Source organism: Pongo abelii, chromosome 1, assembly GCF_028885655.2.
Source record: "Pongo abelii isolate AG06213 chromosome 1, NHGRI_mPonAbe1-v2.0_pri, whole genome shotgun sequence".
Classification (NCBI taxonomy): domain Eukaryota; kingdom Metazoa; phylum Chordata; class Mammalia; order Primates; family Hominidae; genus Pongo; species Pongo abelii.
This window is the reverse complement of record NC_071985.2, coordinates 53,500,856-53,515,841: the sequence shown is the minus strand read 5'-3', so window position 1 is coordinate 53,515,841 and position 14,986 is coordinate 53,500,856. Positions and strand designations below refer to the sequence as shown.

At 35.0% G+C, this 14,986-nt stretch overlaps 1 long non-coding RNA gene across 1 annotated transcript in view; it reads right to left on the bottom strand.

Moving 5' to 3' along the window:
• Positions 1-10,080, bottom strand: part of LOC112133132 (uncharacterized) — a 42,299-nt gene extending 32,219 nt beyond the window's left edge. The window contains exon 1 of the long non-coding RNA XR_002914806.2: positions 9,868-10,080. This is a non-coding gene — a long non-coding RNA (uncharacterized LOC112133132). The remainder of the gene's footprint in view (positions 1-9,867) is intronic.
• Between the last annotated feature and the right edge of the window lie 4,906 nt (positions 10,081-14,986).

The following is a 14,986-nucleotide window of genomic DNA, read 5'->3' as shown; positions in this document are numbered from 1 at the left end:
GCCATTTCAAATGGCATCAGGATAATTATTAGCAAAGTGTCCTTTTAAATAAATGGTTTATGATATCTATTACTTCATGTTTTGCTAGTATGACTTTTAAAAATATTATTTTATTAAAGATTAGGGAGAAAGCAAAAGACTGAAAAATTGAACTCAAGGGTTTGAAATAAATTTCCTATCTGTCAGAGCTAATACATGAAGAATCAAGTAAAATATGTTTACACTGCAATATAATTCAAATAAATTATTTTAACTGTTTTGTATTACTCGTATGTATCCGTGTGAATTTGATTTCTTTCCATAAAATTTTAAGCCTAATTTTTAAAGCTACAGGTAAAATTTAATGCACAATTTTTACTGGATACTATATACATACATATATACCTCTTTTTAATAATATTTTATTGGCCTCTGTGGAATAAATTTTAAATTTAATTAAGTAAAAAGATAAATACTGTCACATTGTAAAAATAAGTCCCAAATCTTCATAATTACTTATCTATTAAAACAAGAACCATAAAATCTGAAGACTCGACAAAGATTTTCTGATAATTTTTCTGTTTTTCTCATGATTCTTGTTACTGAATATAACAAAAACAATAAAAAGCCTCAATAATTTCATAATTTATTAAATGAATTACACCCTCTTGCAAATATCAAATATCAAAGTGATCAGAGTATGAAGTCAGCATTATGAACTATGACTCAGCATTATGAAGAACATTCTCAGTTAACAGAGAGGAAGGAGCAAGTAAGTACACAGGGTGTGGAAAGTGAGGTGAGAGAGTTGAGGAGGAAAATATTGAAGAAAACTTGGTTGAAACCTGAATGTTCTAGAGAAAAGATACTAGACTACGGTGTCAGAAATACTGATATATTGGCTATGACATAGCAATCTGGGATTTAATTCACTCATTCTAATGTACTTTATGCACTTATGAGGGTAAAAATACCTTCTTTCCAAAGATAGTAAATTAAATTTGGAATTGTATGCAGTTCGCTTGACACATACAGAAGCTTAGTAATTTTTACCTACTAATTGTATTCATAAAGAAAATAATATATGAGCTCATCCTAGACAATGACTACCATTTCTTCAGATGGAGTATGGAGAATGCTAATTTCAGTTCAAAGAAAATACAAAAAACAGATTTAAATGAAAGTGTAGTATACACGAGTAATATTAAATATTCCATAATGGCTAAAAGCCATACAAATAGAGAAGTGGATGATAAGGCTGGAGAAGCAGACTTTGTCCTGATAATAAAAAATGTAAATTATCTGCTCATAAATGTGGACTGGATTGTGTAGACAATGGGGACCCAGAATGAGCGATGGAGGTCTGAAGTGGGCAGTAATAGTGATAAGTTATATGTAAATAAATCTTAATTGTGATTAATCACAATCTGAGCAATACTGCCAGATTATGTTTGACCTATCTACCTTACACATGGAATAAAGATGCAAAACAGTTCAGCCAGTGCCACGATAATTTCAGTGATATACACCCTCTTAGCAATTTTCTCTTCTTTTTTAAAACTATAAAATATTACAGACATAAAAACATCAGAGAAAATAATATAACTGAAACCCATGTAAGTACCAAGCTGTAATACATGTGAACATATTGTCATCTTTACTTCATACTTTTTAAAAAGCAAAATTTTATGTATAAATTAGAATTTCCAGAGATTGACTTTAGGTATGACAACATGAAAAGCCCCACTGACACAATTCCCAGGGAAATTGGGAGACATTATTTTTCAAAAACTAATCCAACCATTTAAACCTTCTGGAATTGATCCTAAGAGCACCAAGTAAAAGAAGAAACACCTATTCAAGAAAATCTACAAAAAGTGGTTAAGAAGGGTGATAATACAGAACTTGAACCTATACCAGTCCCTCCCTCCTCTCCAGCTCAGTGAAGCAGACTCCTCTCCAGACTGCAGTAGCCAAAAACACAGGGCTCCCCCATCCTCCCACTCCCCACCCTAGCCCCCAGTTGGAGAATTTCCTTCTCCAGAGGATAAAGACTTTAGCATTTTTTATCCTACTCCCAGCTTCTGGCTGCTGAGGCTAAATCCCAGGTGTCTGTGATCAAGAGAAAGTTGGAGTGGCTGTACTAATACATTTTAAAACAAAGACAATGGATTTTAAAGCAAAAAATATTACCAGAGTTAAAGAATATTTTATAATGATAAAGGGTCAGTATATCAAAAAGATATAACAATTACAAATACAGGGGCTCCCTGACTTATAATGAGGATATGTCCTGACAAACCCAAGATAAAACCCCATACTGTAGGTTGAAATGCATTTAATACCTCGATGAACCCATAGTTAAGTTGAAAAGTCACAGGTCAAGCCACCATAAGTTGGGGACCATCTGGATATAGGTAGCTAATGACCAAGTACAAAAGATGCATAAAGTCACAGTAATCATACAGTGTGGTATTGACATAAAGACAGATACATAGATGAATGGAAGAGATTAGAGAGCCACATATACATGGACAACAGATTTTCTACAAAGGCAATTTAGTTGGGAAAAGGTAGTCTTCAACAACTGTGAAAGAACTATTGAAATAACTTATACAAAATAAAAAAAATTTAAATTAACTTTGATCCAAACCTCATGTCATATGCAATAATTAACTCAAATGATGACATGACTACATGTGAAATGTAAAGCTTTAAAATTTCTAGACTAGGCAAAGATTGCTGGAATACAATACTGTAAACCAAAAATAAATCTCTAAGCCCCCCAACTGACTGAATGGATACCCCTCTCAGCCAAGAGGATTCCAAAAACTTTTGAAAAATTAGTTCAGGCCCTTACAGAAAGTGAGGAAGGTTAGACATGACTCATTGTACCCTCCTCCCTTTGGAGTTTAGACACAGCTGACCTGCTGGGTCTGACCCTCAGACCCTGGCTGAGCAATGGATGAACGGAGTATGCAGACACAGGTTTTTGGCCTGGCCGCGCAGCTAGGGGACCGGGCTGCTCACAGACACTTCAACTCTTCAGGCAGAGCTTAACTCTTTCACCAATTGCCAGTCAGGAAATTGTTCAATCTGCCTATGACATCCCGCCTTTCTGGGCTGAACCAATGTATAGCTAACATGTATTGATTTATGTCCTTGCCTATAACTTCTGTCTCCTGAAAATGTACAAAATTATGTTGGAACCCAACCACCTTAGGCATATGTTCTCAGGACCTCCTGAGCTGTGTCACAGGCTACGGTGTTTGGAATTAAAAGACTGACTATTCCAAACAAACAAACAAACAAACAAAAATGACTCATAATGTCAGAGACATGTGAACCAGAGCAACTCCATCTTGAATGGCACTAGGTAAAATAAGGCTGAGACCTACTGGGTTGCATTCCCAGATGGTTAAGGCATTCTAAGTCACAGGATGAGATAGGAGGTCAGCACAAGATACAGATCATAAAGACCTTACTGATAAAACAGGTAGCAATAAAGAAACTGGCTAAAACCCACCAAAACCAAGATGGCGATGAGAGTACCCTCAGGTCATCTTCACTGCTACACTCCCACCAACACCACGACAGTTTACAAATGCCATGGCAACATCAAGAAGTTACCCTATATGGTCTAGAAGGGGGAAGCATGAATAATCCACCCCTCATTTAGGATATTATCAAGAAATAACCATAGAAATGAACAACTAGCAGCCCTTGGGGCTGCGCTGTCTATGGAGTAGCCATTCTTTTATTCCTTTACTTTCTTAATAAACTTGCTTTCACTTTACTCTACAGGTTCGCCCTGAGTTTTTCTTGTGCAACATCCAAGAACCCTCTCTCGGGGTCCGCATCAGAACCCCTTTCATGTAACAATAGGCTCCAATTAAACTAAAGAACTTCTTCATAGCAAGAGAAACTATCAAATAAGCAAACAGACAACCTATTGAGTGGGAGAAAATATTCACTAACTATGCATCCAACAAAGGCTTATTATCCAGATTATATAAGGAACTTAAATCAACAAGGAAAAAACAAAGTGGGCAAAGAACATGAACAGACACTTCTCACAAGAAGACATACAAGCATCCAACAAACATGCAACAATGCTCTTCATCACTAATCATCAGAGAAATGCAAATCAAAATCACAATGAGACACCTCTCATATGAGTCAGAATGGCTATTATTTAAAAAATACAGAGAGCTGTTATTAAAAAAATAACAGATGTTGGTAAGGCTGTGAAGAAAAGGAACACTTATGAACTGCTGGTGGCAATGTAAATTAATTCAGCCACTGTGGAAAGCAGTTTGGAGATTTCTTGAAGAACTGAGAGTTGAACTAACATTCACTTCAGCAATTCCACTGTTGGGTATGTATATCCAAAGAAAAAAAATTTCAACCAAAAATACACATTTACTCATATGTTCATTGCAGCATTATTCACAATAACAAAGACATGGAATCAACTCAGGTACCCATCAAGAGTAGATCTGATAAAGAAAATGTGGTACATATATACCATTGGATATTATGTAGGCATATAAAAGAATGAAATCATGATCTTTGCAGCAACATGGATGCAGCTGGAAACCATTATCCTCAGCAAACTAATGTAGGAACAGAAAATCAAATACTGCATGTTCTCACTTGTAAGGGCGAACTACACACTGGGTACACATGGTCATAAAAATGAGAACAACAGAGATTGGAGAATGTCATAGGGGAGAGTGGGAGAGGGGGTTAAGTGTTGAAAAAAACTACCTATTGGGTACTATGCTCACTACCTGTGTGACAGATTCATTTGTACTCCAAACCTCAGGATCATGCAATGCATCCTTGTAACACACCTGCATGTGTTCTTCCTGATTCTAAAATAAAAGTTGAAAAAAAATATTTTTAAACCTGAACATTTCAAATCCTGGCAAGGAGGTTGAAGAACTGGAACTTTCATATACTGCTGGGAGGAATGTAAAGTGGTACAACAGCTTTAGAAAACCATTTTGCAGTTTCATTAAAAGTTAAAAATATGCCTACTCTGATCCAGCCATCTCATTTGTATGCAAACATTTATACAGCTTTTTCATAGCCAAAACCTTGAAACAACTGAAATTTCCATAACCAGGTGAATGAAAAAGCAAACTGTGTTATGTACATACAAAATATTCCTCAGCAATAAATAGTAATCTTCTCTTGATATGTATTACAGCATGAATAAGTCTCAACATAATTTTGTTGAGAGAAGCCAGATAATTAAGAAGAACATACAGTATGATTTAATTTACAAAAATATCTTGACAATGTGAAATAGTCCACAGTGACAGAAAGTAGATCAGTTATTGCTTAGGGGTTGGGATAGGGAAGAATGGAGTACAAAGAGGCACCAAGAAAGTTTGCCTGTGACGTACACATTCATTATCTTGATCATGGCGATGGTTTCCCAGGTATACACATACGTCGAATTTTATCAAGTTGTTTGTTTTAATTATGTATGACCTGTTATATGCCAAGTATACCTCAATTTAACCTTTAAAAAATACTTTAAAAATCAATATCCAAAGTTGCCTTAAACACACACACACACACACACACACACACACACACACACATTCACATGTCTGTTGCCCCTGAAATAACATTAGAGGGGGAAATTGATAATTGAAAAATAAATTTATTCCATGCCCTAGCGTTTAAACCGAATTGTTGCTCGTGCTGTGACCTTTGAAATCTTCAATTACTTATTAGTAACTGAATTTTACTTCTGAGTTTCTTTACAGAGTTTGCCTAAGAACTCTTATCAATTTCCAAGCAAAAGGTCAGAATGTTCTGCCATGTAATATGGTTTTTCATTATTTCCTTATAAACTATGACATTTTCAAAATGTCAGCATTGGAGAAAGCTTGAGCGCTCTTCCATTCTTTCTTCTTGATACATACTAGGAAACATGTAACATGAAAATTATATGAAATAAGTGTCTGTTGTGATGTGTAATAAGTGGTGATAAATAGCAGTAGTAAAGAAGATTTTAAAAAGACACTCTTACAGAATTTAAAGTCAGATTGAAGTACCTTTCTAAGATACCTAAGTATATAAACTGTAAGAATATTAATCAATCACATTTACAACATTAAAATATCTTCTAATTAATTTTTGTGGTGTCTGCATCCAAATAATAAACCAGTGAAATTAATATGTAGTTTTAAAATGAAGAAAATAGGAGTCAATAAGATATACAGTATAACTTCGGAATAATTAAATAAGAATAGATAATACTCCCAACATAGTAAAAATGGTTTTAAATGCTTCTTTTAACAAAATTGAAATTTCATTATCTTAGTAGCTAACTAAAAGTTTTTAACATACTCTATTGATTTTAAAGTACTCTATTCTGATTTTCACTCAGTATAAGGTTTAGAAGTCAAATTATTTTAATTAATTGCATATATACTCCAAAGACGACTAGTAGGATATACTACATACTTTTTCATTGGAACTGGCGCTTACAGTTTGTAAGACCTCTGGTTTTCAGTTGGCTGTAACTCAGGGTTTCCTATATTAAATCCTATTCAGTTTAATTTATTTGTTATTAACACTGGATTTTTGGAAGCATATGATGAAAACAAAATCACATTTTATTATTGTCAACAGCATTTTCATGCTGGCAGAGTAGGAGAACCTGTGTGAATTTGAAAAATCTCCGTTTCCCACTTGTCATTTATTTCCCATGGTATTATATCCGTAGAAGTACTCATCAGAGGGACACAGTAATTTTTAGAAAAAAGAAAAAAAAGGCCTGGCTTGGTTTTCAGAAAGTTGAAAAAGGCCCCATTTTATTGTTTGTCTTTTCTTCTAAGAATAACTTTTCTAATTAAGGCAATTGCTGTGATTGCCTACTGAATCAGCAGCATCTAAAGATGAATTGATATTGCTGTTGATTTTTTTAATTTTAAAAATTAGATAGGGTGATTAGTATTTATATATTAATTATAATCATTGTAATTATCTATAAAAATGAGCACCCAGGACTCCACATTGTATTCATACAATACCTGAGCTACATGATGTAAAAAAAGACAAGACATGAAGAGAAAAACAGACTTCACCTTCTATCAATTATTTATTACGAGAGTTGATTCAACTGCAATTTCTAATTTTTACCATAATGGAGGAACTGGAAAAAGACATGCCTCCTTCTACAAACTGCTATGAAACTGGAAAAATTTGAGACAACAAAAATTAAAATGCAGGCCATGATTTTTGAAAAAGGAAAACATATCATTTTATACCTGTTTCTGGACTGGATTCCAGCCTGGGGGCACTTTTCACTGCACAGTGGAGAGAGAATGAATCCAAAAGAGATAAGTCTCACTACACTGGTGGTGCAAGTTTCAAGCATGGAGAAGAGGTGAGGATTTCAGGGTCTAAAAGGGAAAAAGTTGTGCATAGGAGCAATAGCAGACAGTTGCATGGAGTCTTTAAATAAAGGCTGGGCTGTAATACGCACAACTAGACTCCATGAGCGCTAACTGAGAATGGCTGCTGTGGGTTTGGAAGGCAAACATAGGTATGAGAACTTTCTCAGTACAGACATATATAATTGGGAGGCACTGGTAAACCTTGAAAGACTACACTTAAAGAGTAAGGGCAATTCTTAGGACAAAACTAAAACAGATCTGTCCTAATAAAAAATAAAATTAAGCCTGATAGAATCAAGAGGATGCCTCATAATTAAACTGCCTGCCATAACAAATCACCATACCTTTTACAGAAAAACAATATAATTCAGATATTGCAAATGTCACCCATGATGTCCAATATACAATAAAAACTTACAATCTATGTAAAGAAACAGAAAAATGTAGCCCATGATCAAGAAAAAAAAAATCAAAAGAGACACCAAGGTAAAAAGATGTTGGAATTAGCAGGGACAAGGGATTTTTTTTTTTAAGTTGCTAAAGATATATCAAAGGACTGCAAGGCAGAAAATGGATAAAGTGAATGAAAATGTGGGAAATCTTGAGAAATGGGAAGTTATGAAGAAATGGATGGAAATTCTGTAACTTAAAAGTACCTGATCTGAAATGAAAAGTAGCCTGGATTGAAATAATAGCATTAAACACCTACAAAAGAAACAATTGATGAACTTGAAGAAAAATTGATAAACATTATTCAGTCCAAAGAATAAATAAAAATATTAAAACTGTATCAAAGACCTCAGATAGCTGAGGGTGGTATGAAGTAATAGTAAAACATATGACAAAAAAAGGGAAGGATAATAACTTTATTAAATTTCTTTAAGTTGGCTGGGCATGGTGGCTCACGCCTGTAATCCCAGCACTTTGGGAGGCTGGGGCAGACAGATAACTTGAGGTCAGGAGCTCGAAACTAGCCTTGCCAACAGGGCAAAACCCCATCTTTACTGAAAATACAAAAAATAGCCAGGCATGGTGGCATGTGTCTGTAATCCCAGCTATTTGGGAGGCTCAGATAGGAGAATCGTTTGAACTTGGGACATGGGAGTTGCAGTGAGCTGAGATCGTGCCACTGCACTCCAGCCTGAGTGAAAGAGTGAGACTCCATCTCAAAAAAAAAAAAAAAAGTTCCTTTTAGTTACATTTTACACGAAATGGGGACACAATAACAACTTAAATAGATTCTAACAATTTGAGGATATCTATTGCAATCTCTTGAAAAGCAAATAAAAAATAATACAAGGGACATAGCTACATGACAAATAAAAGAAATAAAGTGAAACAATACATTAATGTTAAAGTACTTTACTGATTCAAAAGGAAGCAAGAATAAAATAAAAAATAACACAAAAAAAGAGATGAAATACAAAACAAGTACCAAAATAATAGGCATAAGTCCAAACACATGAATAATTGCACTAAACCCAAATGGACTAACTATTCAAATTAAAAGGAAATTATTGCCGTACTGGATTAAAAAAAACAACACCCAACTATTTCTGCATTTAAAAATACACTTTAAAATAAAAGCACAAGCCAGCCATGATGGCTCATGCCTGTAATCCCAGCACTTTAGGGGGCCAAGGCGGGTGTATCACTTGAGGTCAGGAGTTTGAGACCAGCCTGGCCAACATTGTGAAACCCTCTCTCCACTAAAAATATAAAAGTTATCCAGGCGTCATAGTGCACGCCTGTAATCCCAGCTACTCAGGAAGCTGAGGCAGGAGAATTACTTGAACCCAGAGGCAGAGGTTGCAGTGAGCTGAGATTGCACCACTGCACTCCAGCTGGGTGACAGAGTGAGACTCTGTCTCAAAAAAATAAATAAATAAAAAATAAAAGCCCAGATTCATTGAAATAAAAGAATGTAAAACAATATACCATCCTAATAGTAAGCATGAGAAAGCTTATATGTCTATATTAAGATCAGGCAACATAAACTTGAAAACAAAAGTTAATAGCAGGGACAGAGAGAAACATTTCATAATTGTGAAAAAAATCATTTATCAGGAAGTTGTAATAAACATTCACATATATGTATCTAATCACAGAACTGCAAAATACACAAGGAAAACCTGGCCAAACTAAAGGAAGAAATAATTCACAATCATAGTTAGATATTTTAATACCTCTTAATAGTTGAAATCAAAGCAACAAAATATCCGTAAGTATACAAATCTGAGCAATCTAATTTGAGCTAATTGCTATTTACAAAATTTTATGTCCAACAAGATTGAGAATTGAATCATTCTACATCTGTCTTTTTAAATTACATTTGTAAATAAATGCCTTAAAAATAACTTGAATTCCAGTTGATTTACTGGTAAATTATATCAAATTATAGCCAACATTAAGGATTTATATCGAACATTTGAAGAAGAAATAATAGTGATATTAAAGATGTATTTACCTAATCTGTTCTACTTGGCACATCACAATTTTCTCCCATTCAATTTCATACATAATCCTTTCTGACTTCTTCTTGATGTAAAAGGAAATCACAAATCATACATGCAATTATAAAGACATGTATCTTGTAGCATAAACTGGCTAGTTATTTCCCAACATTTATTTCATCTTGACGCACTGTGAGATCTTCTTGCCCAGGCCTCTTACCCATCAGATGTGATTGTTCTCAGCAAGGGAATGAAAATGAAATTGATGTGTATCACCACCGGGCAAAAGTAATTGAGAACATGTGTATTTTCACCACAGTCTGAATTTCACTTCTCTGCTAGACAGATTTAGAGAACTGAGCCCTTAAGACGTGTGGAACCATAGGTACAAGGAGCCTGGATCCATGATACCTGCAAGAAGCAGCCCTAACCAGAAAACTCCTACTCCAATGAGGCATTATTTTACTAATGACCAGTGATGTGAGTAAGAAATAAACCTTAATTATGGCAAGTTACTGAGATTTTAGGTTTGTTTTTATAGCAGTTAGTCCACACTAACTAAAAACATCTTCAATTTGTAAATCATCAAGCCAAACACTATAGCTAAACAGACACTTAAGAAATATAATATTTCATAATTATTAAATTGCACAAAGTTTACTCACTTAGTATAACCTTCAACTATTTAGATCAACATTTGGCTTTAGCTTCCCTTATTTCTACTGGTTTCACTTCAGCTAAAACAAACTACTTTATTTGGCATTGATAAATTCACAGAAATTACTGTCTTATTATTCAGAGGCCACGCGATAGCTATTCACAGAATCGCTGATACCTTCTCTTTCATTTAGACTCATGTTTTTCTATGCACACAATAAACCTCTATTGAATCCCAAGCAGACATGTCATCTTATAGTAACTATTGCTCTTAGAAGAGGAAGGTTATTTCTAAACACAGCTGATTTGATGACTAGTTGAAAGCACATAAACTTGAAGTGATAGGAGACATACCTTAATCAATAGATTTATGCTAATTGTGAGTTAAATAATCAATCAGAGACAGTATAATATGGTAGACAAATACCCTGATCTTGCATTGTGAGAATTAACTTATAATTCTAGCTTTCCTATTAAAACTATTTCCTCAGGCAAGTCTTCCTAATATAGGAGCCTCAAGTTTCTTCACCACATGCTAGAAGCTAGTAGAAAATATTTATTGAGATCCAGTGCTAGGTAACAAATTAGCCCAAAACTTCGGGCTTAAAACAACAAACATTAATTATCCCAGAGTTTCCATGGAACAGGAACTCATGCCTCATGGCACAGACCTGACAGAGAGAACAGCAGCTGCTGTGTAAAGGAAGCCTCATCCAGTTCATTTTTTCCCGTCTCTTCTACAAATTAAATCCTTCAATTTTTGGAGAAAGACAACAAACTTCTATGAGATTTCTTTCAGCAGTGTTTTGTAGTTCTCCTTGTAGAAATCCTTCATGAATCTAAAGTAAAAGTTCAAATTATATATATATATTTTTAAAAAATGCAACAAAAACTGTTACCCATATTCCATCACTGAAAGCTCACTACATCTACAGAAAGTTAATAGGAAAATAAAATCTACTCCTGGAACTGTGGCAGGCATATATGTTGCCCAGTAGACCTGCTAACTGGGGCTGAAACAGTGTCACTGAGAAGTCCCCGCCCCTAATACTGGAACTTAATCAGAATGAAAGAGTGTCATCTGCCTAGGTAACCAGCTAACAAATTGACTACGGCAGGGAATGTGGCAAGAACTTGGAGAGTATGCTGTCTGAGGTGAAGCAGAAAGGAAAACTCTAAAGACGAGGATGGAACAGATATTGAGAAACTCCCCCTGACAAAGCTTTTCTCACACTAAAAATAAGGTAATACTTGAGGTATCTGAGGCCTATGTACACTAAAGATAACAACAGCAACAGCAAATCTCAAATCCAGCTCACCGTGTCACTAGATTTACTCTTTCCCCTGGCCTTCACATTAAGGGTTCAGCTGAAGGAAAGGCAGGCCCGTTTCCAGGTATAAAGCTGCTTATCTTGGCCTCCAATATCCTACACAAAATGGATTTCAACTAAAAAAAAAAAAAAAAAAAAAGCAGTGTAAAGAAACAAGGCAATCAAGAGGACAATAGCCATATATGATTCAGATGCTACAATATCAAACAGAGATTTTAGGTTAACTATGATTGCTATGTGAAGTGCTCTGGTAGAGAGTATGCATAATCTGGGGGGTTATTTTAGCAGAGAGATGAAAGCTATAAGACATAATCAAATGAAAATGTGAGAAATAAAATATATATAATAGCAGGTAAGAAAAGTGCTTTTTTTTTGAGACAGAGTTTCATTATTGTTGCCCAGGCTGGAGGGCAATGGCATGATCTCGGCTCATTGCAACCTCCGCCTCCTTGGTTCAAGCTGTTCTACTGCCTCAGCCTCCCAAGTAGCTGGATTACTGGCATGCACCACCAAGCCCAGCTAATTTTTGTATTATTAGTAGAGATGGGGTTTCACCATGTTGGCCAGGCTGGTCTCGAACTCCTGACCTCAGGTGATCCACCCACCTCAGCCTCCCAAACTGCTGGGATTACAGGCATGAGCCACCGTGTCCAGCTGACTTTGACAAGCTCATTATTGACTCAACACAGCCAAGAAAAGAATCTGTAAACTTGAAGGAGTATTGGAGATATATAGAGATAGAGCAACAGAAATTATGCAAACTGAAACACAAAGAGAAAAAGGAGTTCCAGAAAGGGAGAATCTTAAGAGCAAATATTCTAAGAGGCAGGAGGTGAAAGCTACCAAGAGGAACGGCCTCACTTCTGTCCTATTCTAATTACCCAAAATAGTCAAAATTTCTGCCCAGGTTCAAGAGGGTGAAGAAAGACACTCTACCTCTTGATGGGGAATAGCCAATGTTACATTACATAACGTATGTGGAATGGGAGTTATTGTTGCAGCCATCTTCGGAAAGTATAATCTGTCACATAAATATTTATTGGATTTCTAGCTTGTGAAATTGCTGGATGCCTTAAGATATGTCATCCTTGAATCTGCTAACCATCTGGAGTGGAGTTCAGCAACAAAAATTCAAATAGTATAATACAAGGTTGAATGTGCCAGATATCATAAGCAAAGAATATAGAACTATGGAGTTTCAAAAGGAAGTAACCAACATTTCATTGGAAATAAATTGAAAAATAATGCATGCAGTAGTTGGAATGTTAGATGAACCTTGAAGGTCAGATAAAATTTTTATAGGTGAGAAAACAAGAAGACCCATAACAGCCAGTGAATAAGTTGTGGAAAGAGAGAAGCAAAAACAACAAAAAATGGAGAAGAAATATACACATACACACACATACACACACACACATGTGCGCACACACACACACACACCCCTCTTTTGGCTTCCTTGTAGAAGACAAGAAAGAACACTGTATATACAGGAAGCTGAAAAGAGAAGTATGTGACTATTTTAGGGCAGTGGGAAGGATGCATTTGTTTGAGTGCAGGCAGTACATCAGGCAGTGATCTGGATGCATCATATAAATTAACTGATATAAATCTTCATAGTCATCTTGTAGGTTTTAAAACAAATAAGAGAAGTGGGGCTTTCAGAGTTTCAAAAACTTGCTCAGGGAAAAATGAAGAGTCAATCCGTATCCTATTCCAAAGCCCATATATTATACATTTCACCAAATGCTTCTTTTTAAACAAAGATCTAGTATTTGATTTGGTATTTAGTGGATGTTCCCAGAAGGGTGTGGACAAGAAGGTACAATGATTTTAATTGCACTTTGGAAACATTTGAGTGGCTTGAAGAAAGAACCCAGAGAAGGTAGGGAGACCATCCGGTGGTCACTATCATACTCCATTACAAGGAGGGTGAGACCTGAAATTATGTCCTGGCAAAGAAAGTAGAGAACAGGGAGCAGATTTAAAGGGACTCACACACTTAACATAAGACCCAACAACCGACAGTACAAATGTTTATGACGTATGTAGTGGAGGGGTCAACAATTAGACAAAAGATTAATATAGATTTAGTCAGGGAAGACACTTGAAGCTATATGTGCTCTCTGAGATATTGATGAAATTTTTTAAAAAATCAACTAAAAATAACCAACAACAACAAACATTACCAAAAGGGAAAATATAAGCATCACAGGAAAAGCATTAGCAATAGTCTTGCATATTAAGGGAAGACCGAAAATTCTCTGAAAGCTCTGTAAGTTTAACAAACAAAAATATATGAGAGGCAGGTGGGGTTTACGATTAATTTGGCATGTAGTTTTATTGTCTGCAAAGAGTTTTGGGTATTTATAAATGAGCCAGCTATAAACCTTCATCAATATTCTACTGTTTTCTCATCTAGGCAGTGACTTTTGATAACTGAAATATTAAAAAGTGAACTCATGTCAAAATCCCAGAATTTTACTGGTCTATTTCTCTCAAAGAATAATCTAATATTTTTATGGTAGGCAGACAGTCGTTTTTTAATGAAACACCACATCTACTTACTGACGAACAAAATAAATGGGATAACATTTCTCTCGGTTATATTAGCACAGTTTCTTCCCTTGTGAAATATTGATTTATAAAATAATTCTATGTTCCAATAGTAATTTTAATTAAAGTCAATATTATTTATTAGCTTAATTTTAACCTTAAAACTCCCTGAGAGGAAAAAAAGGTATAATATTCTATTCTATTATGGTCACTAAATAATTGTGGAACATGTTACCTAGATGAATTCGTTAACTTATCCAAAGTTTTACAGTCATTGTAAAGTCAGCACAGGTATTAGAACCCAAGAATCCTGATACCCAGAATTGATACCAGTTCTCCTGAATTAAAATACATATGTTGTCACTAATAAAATATACGATCACAATTACTTCAGTGATATTCTCTTTCATGCCTATGCCCAACATATTTACAGATCTTAAAATGTTTTACCCCTGTGAAACACATGCACTCCAAAAAACTACATATGTGTGTTTATATATATAATTACATGTTTGTATATATGTCCACATAGATTTATTATGTATTTGCCAGTATTTATATGCAGTGAATTAATTCAGTGTATATAAAACAA